This window comes from Triticum dicoccoides, chromosome 6B (assembly GCF_002162155.2).
Source record: "Triticum dicoccoides isolate Atlit2015 ecotype Zavitan chromosome 6B, WEW_v2.0, whole genome shotgun sequence".
NCBI lineage: Eukaryota > Viridiplantae > Streptophyta > Magnoliopsida > Poales > Poaceae > Triticum > Triticum dicoccoides.
Window position 1 is genome coordinate 255,734,684 of NC_041391.1, and position 14,045 is coordinate 255,748,728.

The 14,045-nt window shown below is 44.2% G+C and overlaps 2 long non-coding RNA genes across 4 annotated transcripts; both read right to left on the reverse strand.

Moving 5' to 3' along the window:
* Window positions 1-309: 309 nt before the first annotated feature.
* Window positions 310-1,741, reverse strand: LOC119326212. Its single transcript, XR_005157848.1, has 2 exons — window positions 1,143-1,741; window positions 310-1,037 (listed from the first exon to the last, which is right to left on the reverse strand). It is a non-coding gene; the product is annotated as an uncharacterized LOC119326212 (long non-coding RNA).
* Window positions 1,742-4,789: 3,048 nt separating this feature from the next.
* On the reverse strand, window positions 4,790-11,693 carry LOC119323596. Of its 3 annotated transcripts, none has more exons than XR_005156411.1 (4): window positions 11,360-11,693; window positions 6,740-7,140; window positions 5,968-6,644; window positions 4,790-5,847 (listed from the first exon to the last, which is right to left on the reverse strand). It is a non-coding gene; the product is annotated as an uncharacterized LOC119323596 (long non-coding RNA). The 3 variants fall into 3 exon arrangements; XR_005156412.1 differs by having other exon boundaries at window positions 4,790-5,494; window positions 5,744-6,644; XR_005156410.1 differs by having other exon boundaries at window positions 4,790-6,644.
* Between the last annotated feature and the right edge of the window lie 2,352 nt (window positions 11,694-14,045).

Genomic DNA, 14,045 nt, shown 5'->3' on the forward strand with positions numbered 1-14,045 from the left:
TACAACCTGCGTCACTGCATGGATAGTACTCCGTATGGTTGGGAGGTAGTGAATGCTTTTTAGATTATGCAATTGGTGACCCTAGGAAAATTCAAAACTTTGTTCTTGCCATCTCAAGCTAATCCGTATGGTCGTTTCTCATATGAGCAAGTCTCACGGGCCATTCTGGTCAAGCAGCCATGCATGCAAACATGCCACACGTGTCTAGCATCAGCTAACCTAAAGATAGGATCTGGCACCGGAGTTTGTGTAAAGCATGCGTGTGTATCTCCCCTCTCCCCTCTGATGTATCTCACATAAAACTGTACCTTGGAGATGAATACAAGCATGTACTTAACATATTGGGAATCATATAAAGTATGTTTTCTTGGACCGTCATACCATTCTTTGTTATATCTTTACCTACTAATAAAGCGGCTAATGCTTCTGGTCGTACGACGTCTGCGTTTTTGCAAAAAAGTCCCTCTATTTCTTTGAAGTCAACCCGCAGTCCTATTTTCAGTGTGTTCTTGAGATAACATTCCGTTTTGGCAAAAAAGCCCCTGACGTCCGGCGTGCGTTTGAGAGCGCGGCGGGCACGGGAGTGAGCTCGCGGGCGCGCCTGCGGCAGGCGAGCCTAGCCGGCAAGTCCTCCTGCTGCTTGGCGAGGCCCTTGGCCTTCATGCGGGCCGAGGCGTTGCGGAACGGGCGGCGGATCTCGGCCGCTCCGTCGTGGATCCGGCGGCGGGCGGATCGAGATGGGAGAGGCGACAACCTCCATGACGGGTCCCTCGAGGACACCAGCGTGGATCTGGCGAAGGACAGATAGAGACGAAGAGGCGATGACCACCATGGCGGGATCTGGGGCAGAGGAGTCAGGGTCTTGTGGCGGCGCTCTCCTGAGCTCTTGGCGCCGGGGGGACGTCGGGAATGGGCGAAGGACGGGGAGGCAGGTCGGAGACGGGCCGGATCTGGCGATTCCCGATGACGAACGGGCGGCGGCGGTCTTCATGCTGCGGGGTCGGCTCGAAGCTCCTGCAACGGGCATGGTAGTCTTCCTGTTGAAGAAAAGAGAGAGGGTTGAGAGAGAGAAGAGAGAGACAAGGGAGAGATAGAGAGGGAGAGAGGAGGCGGGGCAACGTCGCGGTGCAGCTGCTGCTCACCTAGGCGACGACGTCGGCAGGGCCGCCGGGGCGTGGGTCGGAGCTGAGGACCTCAGGCGTCCATGGCGGCTTCCCTGTAACAGAGAGCAAGAGAGATAGAGGAAGATGAGAGTAAACGGGAGAAACAAAGAAGGGAAGAGGGAGATGACGGGAAAAAAAGGCAGGGGCGACGGGGCCCTGGTCGGTGGCTTCGGTCGTCGGCGAAGAAGGAGCTCGGGGTCGAGGACAAGGTAGCTGCGCTCGGGAGCAGCAGATCGAGCCGTGGCACGACTATGGTGGTGATAGACGGCGTCGCGACGGAGAGGAAAGGATGACTACTAGGAGGAGAAGGAGCAGCAGGGAGGAAGGATAACGCCACAAGTGAAGTCAGAGCGGCGGCAGCATCTGTCAAGGAAGAGCGGTGGCGGAGAGAAAGGGATGGATGGATACTAGGAGGAGGAGCAGCAGCAGAGAACGAGGTGATGCTGTCGCCTCTCGCCTCTCGTAGTGGGCACCTGTGAGTCCGTGACTATATGCTGTCAATGATAACATTTTTTATACAAAGTAATTTTTACATGTCTACAGGCCACATGCAAATCCAATCGAAGACACCAGAAACACACACATGCAGGCTCTTTGCAGAAGAGAACCCCCCATCTGTTTTGTACTTTTGATACATGAAAAATACATACTTCTAAGTTTGTATTCATCCTGTACATTCATCATTCTTTGTAAACAAATAAGTTACCGTTATACATGTGAAGAAAAACTCTTCCCTCCCGTGTTTGTTCAAAACAGAGAAAAATTACAACAAAAAAAACAATTTGCATGTTTATAAATTGATCTTTCTAAATAAAAAATGCAGTTTTTAATAATATGGATGTCTTGCTATCCAGTTTGCTTTGTTGTTTAAACTCATGTTTAAATATTTGAGTGTGTCCTTTTGAATATATGTTATATCTCTGATTATTTTCATAACCATTATGCCTTTTCTTTATTATTTAGCAGAGATAAGATGTATAAAGTTTAAATATTCTTCCATACATTTGACATGCATGTAACGTTGTATTATGTATCATGTTATGTAGATAGACCAGACAGTCAGCTTTGAAACTGTTTGACCATGGCCATACTGTTAGATGCTTGGGGTATATTAGCCGCACATGTTCCTTACTTACATGGTTTCTCATGATGTATGGCAAAGGGCCTTCGATTGACTAACGATGTTTAAATATATAAGAGAAGATTCATATGATGTTTTCCTACAAATCTAACTATGAACCCAGAAGTGAGTTTTTAATAATTTTCTTATTAAATAATTGAAGTGATCACTTTTCTCTTTGATTTTCTTTGTGTGAAATATATAGGGTCGTCTTATAGTTATATTTAAACAGGAACAAAATAAGGTTCATTATTCACTCCAACCTGCATATTTGTTAATGGAATTTTATGTTTGTTCCAATCACACAAAGACTTACTTGAATCAATTATATCATTTTTATATGAGGATGTATGTAGCAGATAGTGTGTTGTAATCATTTTTGTATGTATAGCTAATTAGCACTAAGACACACCATATGTATTTATGGTAAAACTATAGATTGATTTAAGTTCTTCTGATGCACTATAAAGAAATGAATACCCTCAGCCCAAAATCAGAGGGTACTAATGATTTTCTTATTAAATAATTGAAGTGATTGCTTTTCTCTTTGATTTTCATTATGTGAATATATAAGGTCGTCTTATAGTTATATTTAACCTGTATCAAAATAAGGTCCATTATTCACTCCAAACCTGCATATTTGTTAGTGGAAGTTTATGTTTGTTCTAGCCGACCCAAATACATACTTGCATCAATTATATCATTCTTATATGAGGACGTATGTAGCAAATAGTGTGTTGTAATCATTTTTGTACACACAGTTAGCACTAAGACATACCATATGTATTTATGGTAAAAACTAGAAATTTATGTAAGTTCTTTTGATGCACTATGAATATATGAACACTGTTAGCCCAAAATCAGAGGGTACACTAAATTATTGGCCATTTAGATTCATGGTTTTGATGTTAATTGTTCTACCGTGAACATTCTCTTCCGCTAGCATTCGAACAGCTGTAATGTCTAAGCTGCGATTGAACCAGGGACCAACAGATTGTTTGTAGAATGAGCTAGCCATAACGCCAAAGTAAGTGTTCCGTTCTGCACGTATAGGGATCTTGTAGAGTTGGAATGTTAAGCTTCACTTTAATTGCTTTGCAGAATATGTGCACTAAAAAAACTTTAATTTCTCATGTCAGGCAATTGGAAAGATCTCAAATTTTATTTACATTGTTTTCTTTCACAAGTGGGGTGCATGGATGATTTCTCCCGTTGCAATGCACGGGCAATTTTCCTAGTTATATTCATAGCAGCTGTTTTTAATTGACCGTGTCAGGGTTATTTCCGTTCTGGATGCATTGGCTGATACAGAAAATTTATTCTTGCATTTCTCAGTGTTGTCTCAGACGGACCAATGGAGTTCTTTACTATCCGATTGATGATATTTTCTCATGTTTAATCTGATCCTATTTCTTAAAGATAGATGAAACACCCATATGTGCAGAAGCGTTTTGTATCAGGGTGCAACATGGAGGCAAAAGAAACTGTGTGCATGAAAAAACCATGTCCATGCATGAGGCCATCGACTTCCACCCTAAAATCGATGATTTTCACTAATTCTATGAAGCATGTAGTACTGTAGTGGCATAATCTCCGTGATGAAAAATATATCTTTTGACATCAGAAAAATAGAAAAATCCTTTTTCGTTCACATCTATCCTACTTTTTTTTTTGCTTTCCTTCTCTTTTTATAGAGGCCTGCTCTTATGAATTAAACCCAATGTTTCATATTCAACTCCCATACAACATGCAGTGTTCTTTGTTATTTCTTTGAGAATTTCCTAATGAGACGACCTAACATGATACATCATCAACCACACGTGCAGCTTCTTACAAACTACACTACAGATTTTTCTTTCTTATTTCTTTGAGAATTTCCTTATGGGACGACCTAACATGCTACATCATCAACAACGCATGCAGCTTCTTACAAACTACACTACATATTCTATCTAAAATTAGTAGTTATGTTGCCTAAATTTAGAATTAGTTTATCACTAGAGCAATCACCTTCGTTTGTAATCAAGGAAAATGTCATTAGTACTCTTCGGTCAGCTTCTACTTTGCAACTGTGCCATACCAAATCCCTGACATATTGTTCCTGTTTATAGGGACTTTGTTCCATAATATTTTCTATTCGTTAACCTTTGGTATGTCTGCGGTGATACAAAATTTCCGCAGCAACGCGCGGGGTATCATCTAGTTTGTTTTATTAGTAGGTATAGATCTCACGGGCCAAAGCCTTTTTTCTCGTCCACAATCTCTTCCTCTTCCTAATTAATAGGTGCATGCACAATGAGGCTGTGCAGGAGAATAAAGACAGGCCATTAGTTACAGATGAACGCAGAGGAAAAATAGTGTGTATCAGTTGGCTAATTAAACGGATTAGTAAGTTTGCACGTGCAATACACGTCTCAACCAATGCTAATTTCAACAAATAGTCCTACTATGAATGACACTCACGTAAGTAAAACATGACAAACAAGCATTCAAAGATACAAAGAAATACACTTAAAGAGCTTGAAGATGAACATAACCACTATAAATGGTTCGCTATCATCATGTAACTTGAGGAAAATTCAAAGAACACAACGACACATCAATTTCTATCTGCACAGCTCCTCTCTGAATTGGACTCTCATGTTTCTTGCTATCTTTCTCACAACATGCTTGGCTTCAGAAAGAACACCTAAAGTAGCCTCCAGAAAGAGCTAAACTAAAGAAGTTTTGCACATGATAAATGTAAGAAACAAGAAAAACCAGGGCTATCCCTCGCGCCAAGCAGCCCTGAAGGCCTTAACCTTGTCCCTAATCAGGGGGAAAACCACATTAGCCGATGCCTCTTTTGCTTAAAGGTTCACATGTAGCGTTCTTTCCACAGATTCCAAACTGTGTCCAGGGCCCAATCCAGCGGCCTCCTTTTATTGACAACCGGCGCCATTGCAAATACCTTGGCCCACCACAACATAATTGAGTTCTCGATTAAACCTGCAGGCACAATGGAAGGGGTCACCAGGGACAGCAACTGGCAGATCTGACTCGCAAAAGCACAACTTAAATGAGCCGCAGATTCAGGCATCAGGTTGCACATCTTGCACATCGGCGAGTGGGGACTTCCCCGGATTGCAAGCTGGTCAACAGTCCAGATTTTGTTCTGCACTTTGTACTTCCAGACTCTCTCAAGGCCTGGCTTCAGAATTCTCCCAATGAGCTAAACTCCATATGCAGAAGCAGCCGAATACATCAGCAAAAGAAATCCAATAAATCTTATCTTCATCAGTTGACACATGGAAGGATTGTACAAATATTGGTAGAACTTTATGGCAAAGTGTTGTAACATACAACTTATTTTTTGTATTTAAAATCATGCTTATATGAAATATCAAAATGGGAGCTGAGCCAGTATGTATATGGTGTACGACTCAATCATTTCTGAACTTCTAATCCTCTACGTACATACCATTGGTTGTAAATGAAATATATAGCAAATTTCCTGCATGCGCAGCCAAAGGAATATAATTCCATGTTTTTTTTTGCAAGTATACCAATCCGTTATCTCTGTACCTGAAGTACATATTCAGTCAGACGTCAAGTGAACATAACTATATTAAACTGTTCATATGTCAAGTTTTGACAACATGTAAAGGAATGAAATTTCATCAAAAAAACAAAGGATCACAACACCTCACTGTGCGGAAGCCGGTTGGGGATTTCGATCACAACATCGTGCAACTTATGCTTAGCATTTTCGGTGGCCTGTGGTGAGGCGTAGGTGCTCAGAATGGCTGAGATGGCCCTGAAGTAGCAACGAAGGAAGTTGAGTTAGTTCAGAGTATGTGTCATCTCCAGGCTGTCCCGAACTTCCATCACGAGCTGCAAAAAAATTAGTCGAACAGATGATCAGACGTAGGACCATTGAGCCAAGAGAAGCACCAATTGCGGTGCAAGTATTATGGCTGTCAAAATTTGCAACTTGTGATTGAACAAGTGTCCTTTATGATGAAATTCGACAGTAAAGGAGCATGCTGATAAAAAAATTCTAGGATGGACGAACACATTCAGGATAATAAAAGGACATGGAAAAGCTGAAATTGTTCGAAGCACGCCACAAGAGGTGGAAATCTGACACTACAAAATGTACATTGTGGGGCAACACATCTCTGCTTAAATTCTGCAGGTAATCTGCAACCAATCGGAGCAACAACGGGGCACTTATCTTGGAAAATAGCGAGCCAGAGATGGGATGGAGGCAAAGATACATGCTCGGTATGGACAAACCGGTGAAGCTCCTCCCCATGAAGCACCGCCGGACGCAGGATTCTCGTCGCCGCCACACGGAGAGACGCGCCATCGTCGCTGGCCTGGAAAGAACAAAGGTGGGGGAATGAACCAGTCACTGTCGTACACTCGCTTGAGAAATCAGGCTGGGTTTGCGCATCGAGCTACAGGTACCTACCTTTCCCATCAGAAACTGTTAGGGTTCCTGGCTCGCTTCCCCGCCTGCCGGCCCGCCACCGCCGCCGTCGCCGAGGAGAAGAATGGGGCGCAATCCTGAATCCTGATGCAGGTGGTGAGGCAGCCCGCAGGGTCGGCGGTGGACGGATGCGGTATGGCTCTTGCCGACTCGATGGCCTGTAGGTCCGCCGTTCCATCGGCGATGTCCCAGTAGAAATCACCATCGTCATGGGCAGCATGGCCACCAGATCAAAGGCTGGGTGGAGTATTTATCTGACGTGGCCTGTAGGTCCGCCGTTCCATCGGCGATGTCCCATGCATGCTACAAGGAAGCACGCCATCGGTTCAAACATCATGCTTCCCCAAAGAGTAGACTACATAAGCAATGGTTTATCCTGCATTCTGAAACATGTCCAAATTATTATGACCTGGTTACCTGAAAAGCAAATACATCCCTAGCAAAACAATGTAGTTGCAAAGTTGTGCATCATCTCGTGAAACTTCTTACTGAAGGAACAACAACATATACCTTCACAAAAATGGGTGGTCTGAGACACTGTCATCTTTGTCTTGGAATTAACATAGGCCTTAGTATATACTAGAACTTCGATTCGTCATGGCATGAGCTTTTGGCGATTGGGACTGCTGACATTATTTTCGTGTGTGACTGCTCCAGCTTTTGATTGGCTTTAGCTTACTAACTTCTATTACTTGTATCACAAGATATACATTTAGAAAACCTCTAATAAACCGTCATTGGCACAAAACATAATATCACTCTGCTGCCCTTGTTGTTTGCTAAAAAATATCTGTAATGGAACTTTTGATTTTATTATGAGTGCCAATAAAGATAGAAATAGCATGGTCATTCTTGAAGACACTGTTTAATGTGATATCATTTAATTTTGAACAACACAAGTACTCCCGGCCGAAATCACTGTTTTGACCTTGTCAGAGATTTAAGTCGCAAACTGAACCCGACGGGAAAATATTTCACGATTTGACCCTTTTAGAAACGCCAAAGACCGCGGCGTTTCTGATGAACTCTGAAACGCCGACCAAGCTAGCGTTGCTGGCCAACACCGAAACGCCGAGGTAGCTCGCGTTTCTGCCCTGGCCCACTGCCAGGCCGGACCCGCTGTTTTCGTTGACGTGGCACGTCGGAAACGCCAATGTCCCTGGCGTTTCTGACCTGTATGAAGTAATGGGCGCGGGGCCGCGGGGGCCTGACCCAGCCCATCTTCTCCGCTCGGGCAGTTCGTCCCGTGACGAACTGGAGGCCGCCCCCTCCCTCTTCTTCACCAAATCTCCCCCAGATCTGCTATTTTGACCATCAAAACGAGTAGATCGAAGCACCCCCGAGTTGCTTGAGGTATTCTCTTCTCAATCCTCTATTTGTTTTCAGTCAAGATTGGCTATTGTAGATGCATTTTTTCAAACATGGTGGAACCCTAAGATTGGCTATTGTAGATGCTTGAGGTATTTTCTTCACAATCCTTGTGTTGAAGTATTGTTAGTTAACTTGTATAGCATTGGATTTAGAGAGAGACCATTTTTTAGGATTAGGTTGAACCTATTATTTGTTAATAATTAGTTGTGATAGATTCTTTAGGATTAAATATGTTGAAAAGAATTGGTGTTGGTAATGTGGTTCGTGATTTATATCTTTGGGATAATTTGTAGTAGTTCTCACACAATTTTGTATATGATGTGGTCATAATTTTAAGCATATATCATAACAAATCCATGTACCTTATTTTGTAGGATGTTTGAGCCGGATAAATATCCCGGCCTTGATGATTATTACGAGGAGAAGCATCGTGCTGTGCTTGTGGAAAGAGGGGAGGTAATTATGTATCTACATTGTCGATTCTCATATTGTGAGTATATTGTGAGTAGTTTAGAGAAGTATATAAATTGTGCGTGTGATTTTTGTAGGTTCCTCCAGTACTTCGGTTGAGAGGCCACAACCCACGTGAGTCACTTGTGTATGACCGTCGCTACGAGCCTTATTTTAGAAGAATGGATCTTCTCCAGTTTGTGCTCAACTTTAAAGGCACACCACCATGGCTGAACTCGACGGCCATTACCGCCCTTACGGACCGTTGGAGGCCGGAGACGCACTCTTTTCACCTTGCTCTTGGTGAGATGACCGTCACTTTGGAGGATATTGCGATGATCTCCGGTCTTCCGATCGAGGGCAGGGCTCTTACCGGGAAGGTGAAGTCCGAGGGGTGGCGACAAAGGGTTGCAGGTTTGGTAGGTGTTGAACCTCCCCCGTGGATTCATGAAACAAAGAAGGATCCTAGGCCATCTGGTGTTTTGTTCTCGTGGCTACAACAACATTTTTATGAGTGCCCAGAGAATGCCAGTCCGGCTGTTGTGGAAAGGTACGCCAGGGCTTACTTATGGAATCTTTTGACCCAAGTGGTGTTTCCTGACCGCACGGGAGACACAGCCTCGTGGATGTTCTTGGACCCTCTTCGTAACTGGGATGTTAAGTGGAGTTGGGGGTCGGCGGCACTAGCTTTCTTGTACCGTCAGGTAATGCTAATTTGATGAATTTTCATTATATGAAAGAGTTTTTTGCATGTGATTGTTTAATGTGTATACAAATGTGCAGTTGGACGGAGCATGTATGAGGAGTAAGCCGAAATCTTGTCTTGGTGGTTTTGTTTGGGCCCTACAGATTTGGATGTGGGAGCGTATCCCTGTGGGCCGTAACTTAACCATTGCTCCCGAAGAACCTTGGGAGTGGCCTTTTGACGGGGAGGAGGAGCGGTATCCCACTATCGCATACACGTGGGCTAATGTCCAAGTGTCTAGTATCGCAGCCATGGGGCGGTACAAGGCATACATAAGCGAGCTTGACATGCTTACTTACAACCAGGTAATTATCAAATGCCTTGCTATCAATTCAGATTTTTTGTTGTTGTGCATGAGCTAGTGACATGTTGTGATGTAGGTTAATTGGAGGCCGTACATGGTACTTAGGCAGTTCCCTTTGAGCAATATGTGCTTTCGTGACCAACATCTTTGGCGTGTGCGTTGCCCCATGATATGCTTTTTTGCGGTGGAGTGGCATCTTCCACATCGTGTTTCGAAGCAATTTCTTCATGAGTGGTGTGTCACTTAAGTTTTATTCAGGGCACGGAGCTATGGAGATGTATCAATGATAGTAATGTGGTGCTTGGCCGCGCACCTTGTAGAGAAACGGACAGTCTCGTTAGGAGTACTCTACAGGTTAGAGGCCTTTTTAATATGAACATTTATTTTATATCATGTGAACTATTTTTGCATATTTACATGTCAATGCCTTTGCCTCTGCAGAAGGTTGTGAATCGTTGCCGAACACTAGCTGCTTTACTCTCTTGCCATGGCGGTTCATCAACGGATGTGCGTGCACGTGCTCAGTATAGAATGGATGTTCTTTCTTCCGCTCGTCCATCTTCGAGCCAAGCACGTGCTTCTTCCGCTCGTCCTTCTTTCAGCCGAGGAGGTGCTTCTTCTAGCCGAGCACGGATTGATGAACAGGAAGATGAAGAGGAGGAGACAGACTACGATGCGGATCCAGACTATGTGGAGCTTGGGGCTTCGCAGATGGAAGATGCTCCACGGCCAACTCAACCTTCTCAGCCTTCTGAAGAAGCACGCCGAGTTAGCTCAAGGAACATCCGACGTCCTGGATGGCAGAGCACTCCAGAGGGCTACGTCAACAGGGGGAAGATGGCTGCGAAAAGAGGCAAGAAGTGAAGTGATGACTGATGCGAGTTTGTTACTTCTATTCTGGTGAACTAGAAATGTAGTTAGCTTTTCAGATGGAGCGAACTTGTTAGTTCCATATCTGATGGACTTGTTATTTGTATGTCATCAAGACTTGTGAATTATTATGTTAAGTTCGTTGCCAAAAAATGTCTCATTGCTATACTGTTGCTGTACTTGGCTTTAATATAGTGAAAACTGTTGGATCATTTATATTGTGAAATCTGTTGCTGTATTTGGAATGGTTTGTTGTTATCTGCATAAAAGGTCAGAAACGCCAAAGGCATTGGCGTTTCATTGTGACCTGGAAACGCCAAAAGGACCGGCGTTTCTGGTGTGAACGGCAACGTTGCATGTGCGTTTCTAGAAACGCTAGCCGGCTCGGCGTTTCAAACCAGCCACGTCAGCTAGCAACGCCAACTCGGCCTGGCAGTGGGCCAGGGCAGAAACGCGGGAAACCTCGGCGTTCCGGTGTTGGCCGGCAACGCTAGCTTGGTCGGCGTTTCAGGGTTCATCAGAAACGCCGCGGTCTTTGGCGTTTCTAAAAGGGTCAAATTGTGAAATACTTTCCCGTCGGGTTCAGTTTGCGACTTAAATCTCTGACAAGGTCAAAACAGTGATTTCGGCCGGTACTCCCTCCGTCCCAAAATTCTTGTCTTAGATTTATCTAGATATGGATGTATCTAACACTAAAACGTGAATAGATACATCCGTATATAGACAAATCTAAGACAAGAATTTTGGGACGGAGGGAGTAGGATGCAAGGGATAAAAACAGTAATCTGCTAGGATGATGCCAAATCTGGTCCCCGTTTTTAATCAATATTGTGCTGAATTGTAGAGAGGATCAGCCGCTTACCAGCCTTCGTTGCGTAGGATCCCCGTTTCCGGCGACGTGGTCGGTTCCAGCAGCGGCGGGGAGAGATTCTTCTCTGCTCCCCGTTTCCGGCGACGTGGTCTGGTCTGATCCGAGCTAGTACAATTCAGCACGCGCATGGTGGTCTAATAGTCTATGCAGGATTGAGGCTAACAACAGCAGATCAGGAATAAGCTGCGGCTGCTGGCGGCCGGTGGCGATCGAAAATCATCCATGGTGGTCGTCGGCGATGGGGAAAACTGTTTTTCACGGGGCGCTGAGAAGCAATCGAATCCAGGAGAAGACGGAATGAAGGGACCTGTCCCTAATTGCAGAATAACCAGGGTGTCTTCCGTATATTTTTGCTAGAAGGAAGTGAGGCTAGTCAATCTGTCCCTAGAGTTCAGATCCAACGAACCATGCTGTCTCGGAGCATCGGAGCAGATTGTGAGCCGTATCACCAGATATGTACTCCAGAGCAAGAGTTTTGATATGCGGTCCAGATTTGAGCTACATACGGAACGCGAACGTAAAAAACCACGTCCCCGGTCTTTGACTACCACCAGCGGGGACGACCAGTCGATTACCCACTCACAGATGCTACTCCCCGGTAGCGCTCTTCTCCGCCGGTCCAACAAGGTCCCGGCCAACATCTTAATTTGCGACGGCCTCCTTGGCTGCCCCCTCTTCAGCCCATGCCTAACGCCCCCAGCATTCACACGAGGTCATTATGGCACCGCTGGGCGAAGATCCTCTACTGTACGGCAAAGTGACGTTCGACCACTGACATGTGGGTCCGATGAAACCTGACCAACATGTATGCACGGTATGTCAGGCGAGCTACTTCCGGCGCCGCCTCCGCTGGTCAGGAGGTGAGGGCCAAGTTCAAGGCACCAGTAAGTACACCAACTTTTGATTTAATTATGTCTATGGCGCACTGATCAGTGACCTCAAAAAAGCTGGGCCGTTTGAGCTAGCACAAAAGCCTACTGTTGCGATGAACTCAAGTGCTTCTGAATTACGGTTTTCGTTTGTTTTTCCGTTAATAAAGCAGGCAATTTTCTTCTTTCTTATTAGTTAATGATATGAAGCAAAACTTTTGCTTCCGTTCAAAAAAAAGTGCTATACAAAGTCCAAAGGAAGAAGGATAAGGAACGGTAGGTATGAAGTCCGTGGGTTAATTATCTTACAAAGATATGTGGTCCCTTCACATGCTTACGGATACACAGTCCCAGACTTTCAATGGATACTGGTGTTGTTGGTTGACACCTTTCTAGGATGTATGCCATGATGGTTATGAAGACTCGGCAATGCTTCAAAGCTACAGACCAAATGAAATTAAACCCATTAAGCATCGCGAGAATGGCGGTCAACCGGCTATGCCATGTGGCGCACACTGGCTGCCCGCGGTGAGAGAGCTTTTGAAATATAATTTTTTAGGTGGAGGTGAGGATTTTTTTTTTGAAATGTTTTTTAGATGAAGGTGAGGATCCCACGTATTATTTTAAATGAAGGGCTACGCAAAGTGGCGCTCGCTGGTAGGTTACAGTGGTATTTTTTTCTTTTTAGATGGAGGTGAGGATTTTTTTTTTGAGATGTTTTTTAGATGGAGGCGATGACCCCATGTATTTTTTAAATGGAAACTTGCGCACAACTTCATTTGAAACGGCGTCACAGGGTGGTGCCCCAACCACTAGTACCATGACTCCGTTGCTGATTTGCGTTTGGAGAGGTGCGTGATGCGCTTCTGCAATATCTTTTTTTTGAACCGAAACCATAGAACAATCGTTCTACGGGAATTTCATTAAAATAAATAGTTTACAATATGTACAAAGCGAAACCCATAAATGTTCAACCCACTCCTGTTTTGTTGAATCCTGAAGCTATCATTATTATGCTAAGTGGTGTTCATTCCAGCTTGAAAATTGATCTCTGAATTTAGTTATCATCCTGTGTAAAAGGAGCTGAAGATCAGTCTTGAGTAAAGCTTTCCAACCTTTGACGGTGGCTGGTTTTGCCTTGAAAATTTTGTCATTCCTTTGAATCCAGATGTTTCAACATCCCATGATCATAATTTCCACGGCAACTGCCTGAGGTAAATTATGCATGGCCAAAGAGACCTCATCAAATATGAAAAATCCTCTGTGTCTGTGTCCCAGTAGAGACTGCCAACAATTGAAGGCAAAATCTCAGTCCCAAAAAAGATGGAGAGATGTTTCTTCTGTGGTCATTTGACAAAGAGCACAATTGTAGGTTGGCAGGTGGAAGGATCTTCTGTGGAGCATGTTCCTGGTGTTGACTCTGTCATGCAGTAGGAGCCAGAAAAATATCTTGTATCGAAGCATGGTTGCATTCTTCCAAAGTTTTTGAAACAGAGGTGCAGCTTGTTGTCCCTTAGTCAACACTTTATACGTCTTGATAGAGGAGTAAGATGTTCCCCATGGATAAGTCCATTTATCACCCTGATTTGAAAGATGTGTAGACTCAATTATGCTCTGAAGTTATGTGAATTGGTTGTGTGCTTGAGCAGAAAGAGGCAGAAAGAAACTGTCTGTTATGTTTGCCTGCTGCAAAAATTCCTGTATACTCAAATTGTGTTTGGTGGCAAAGGAGTAAAGCTCTGGGAATTTATGTTGTGCAATGCCATGCCCCCAGTTATCAGTCCAAAAACCAATAGTGTCTCCTGTGC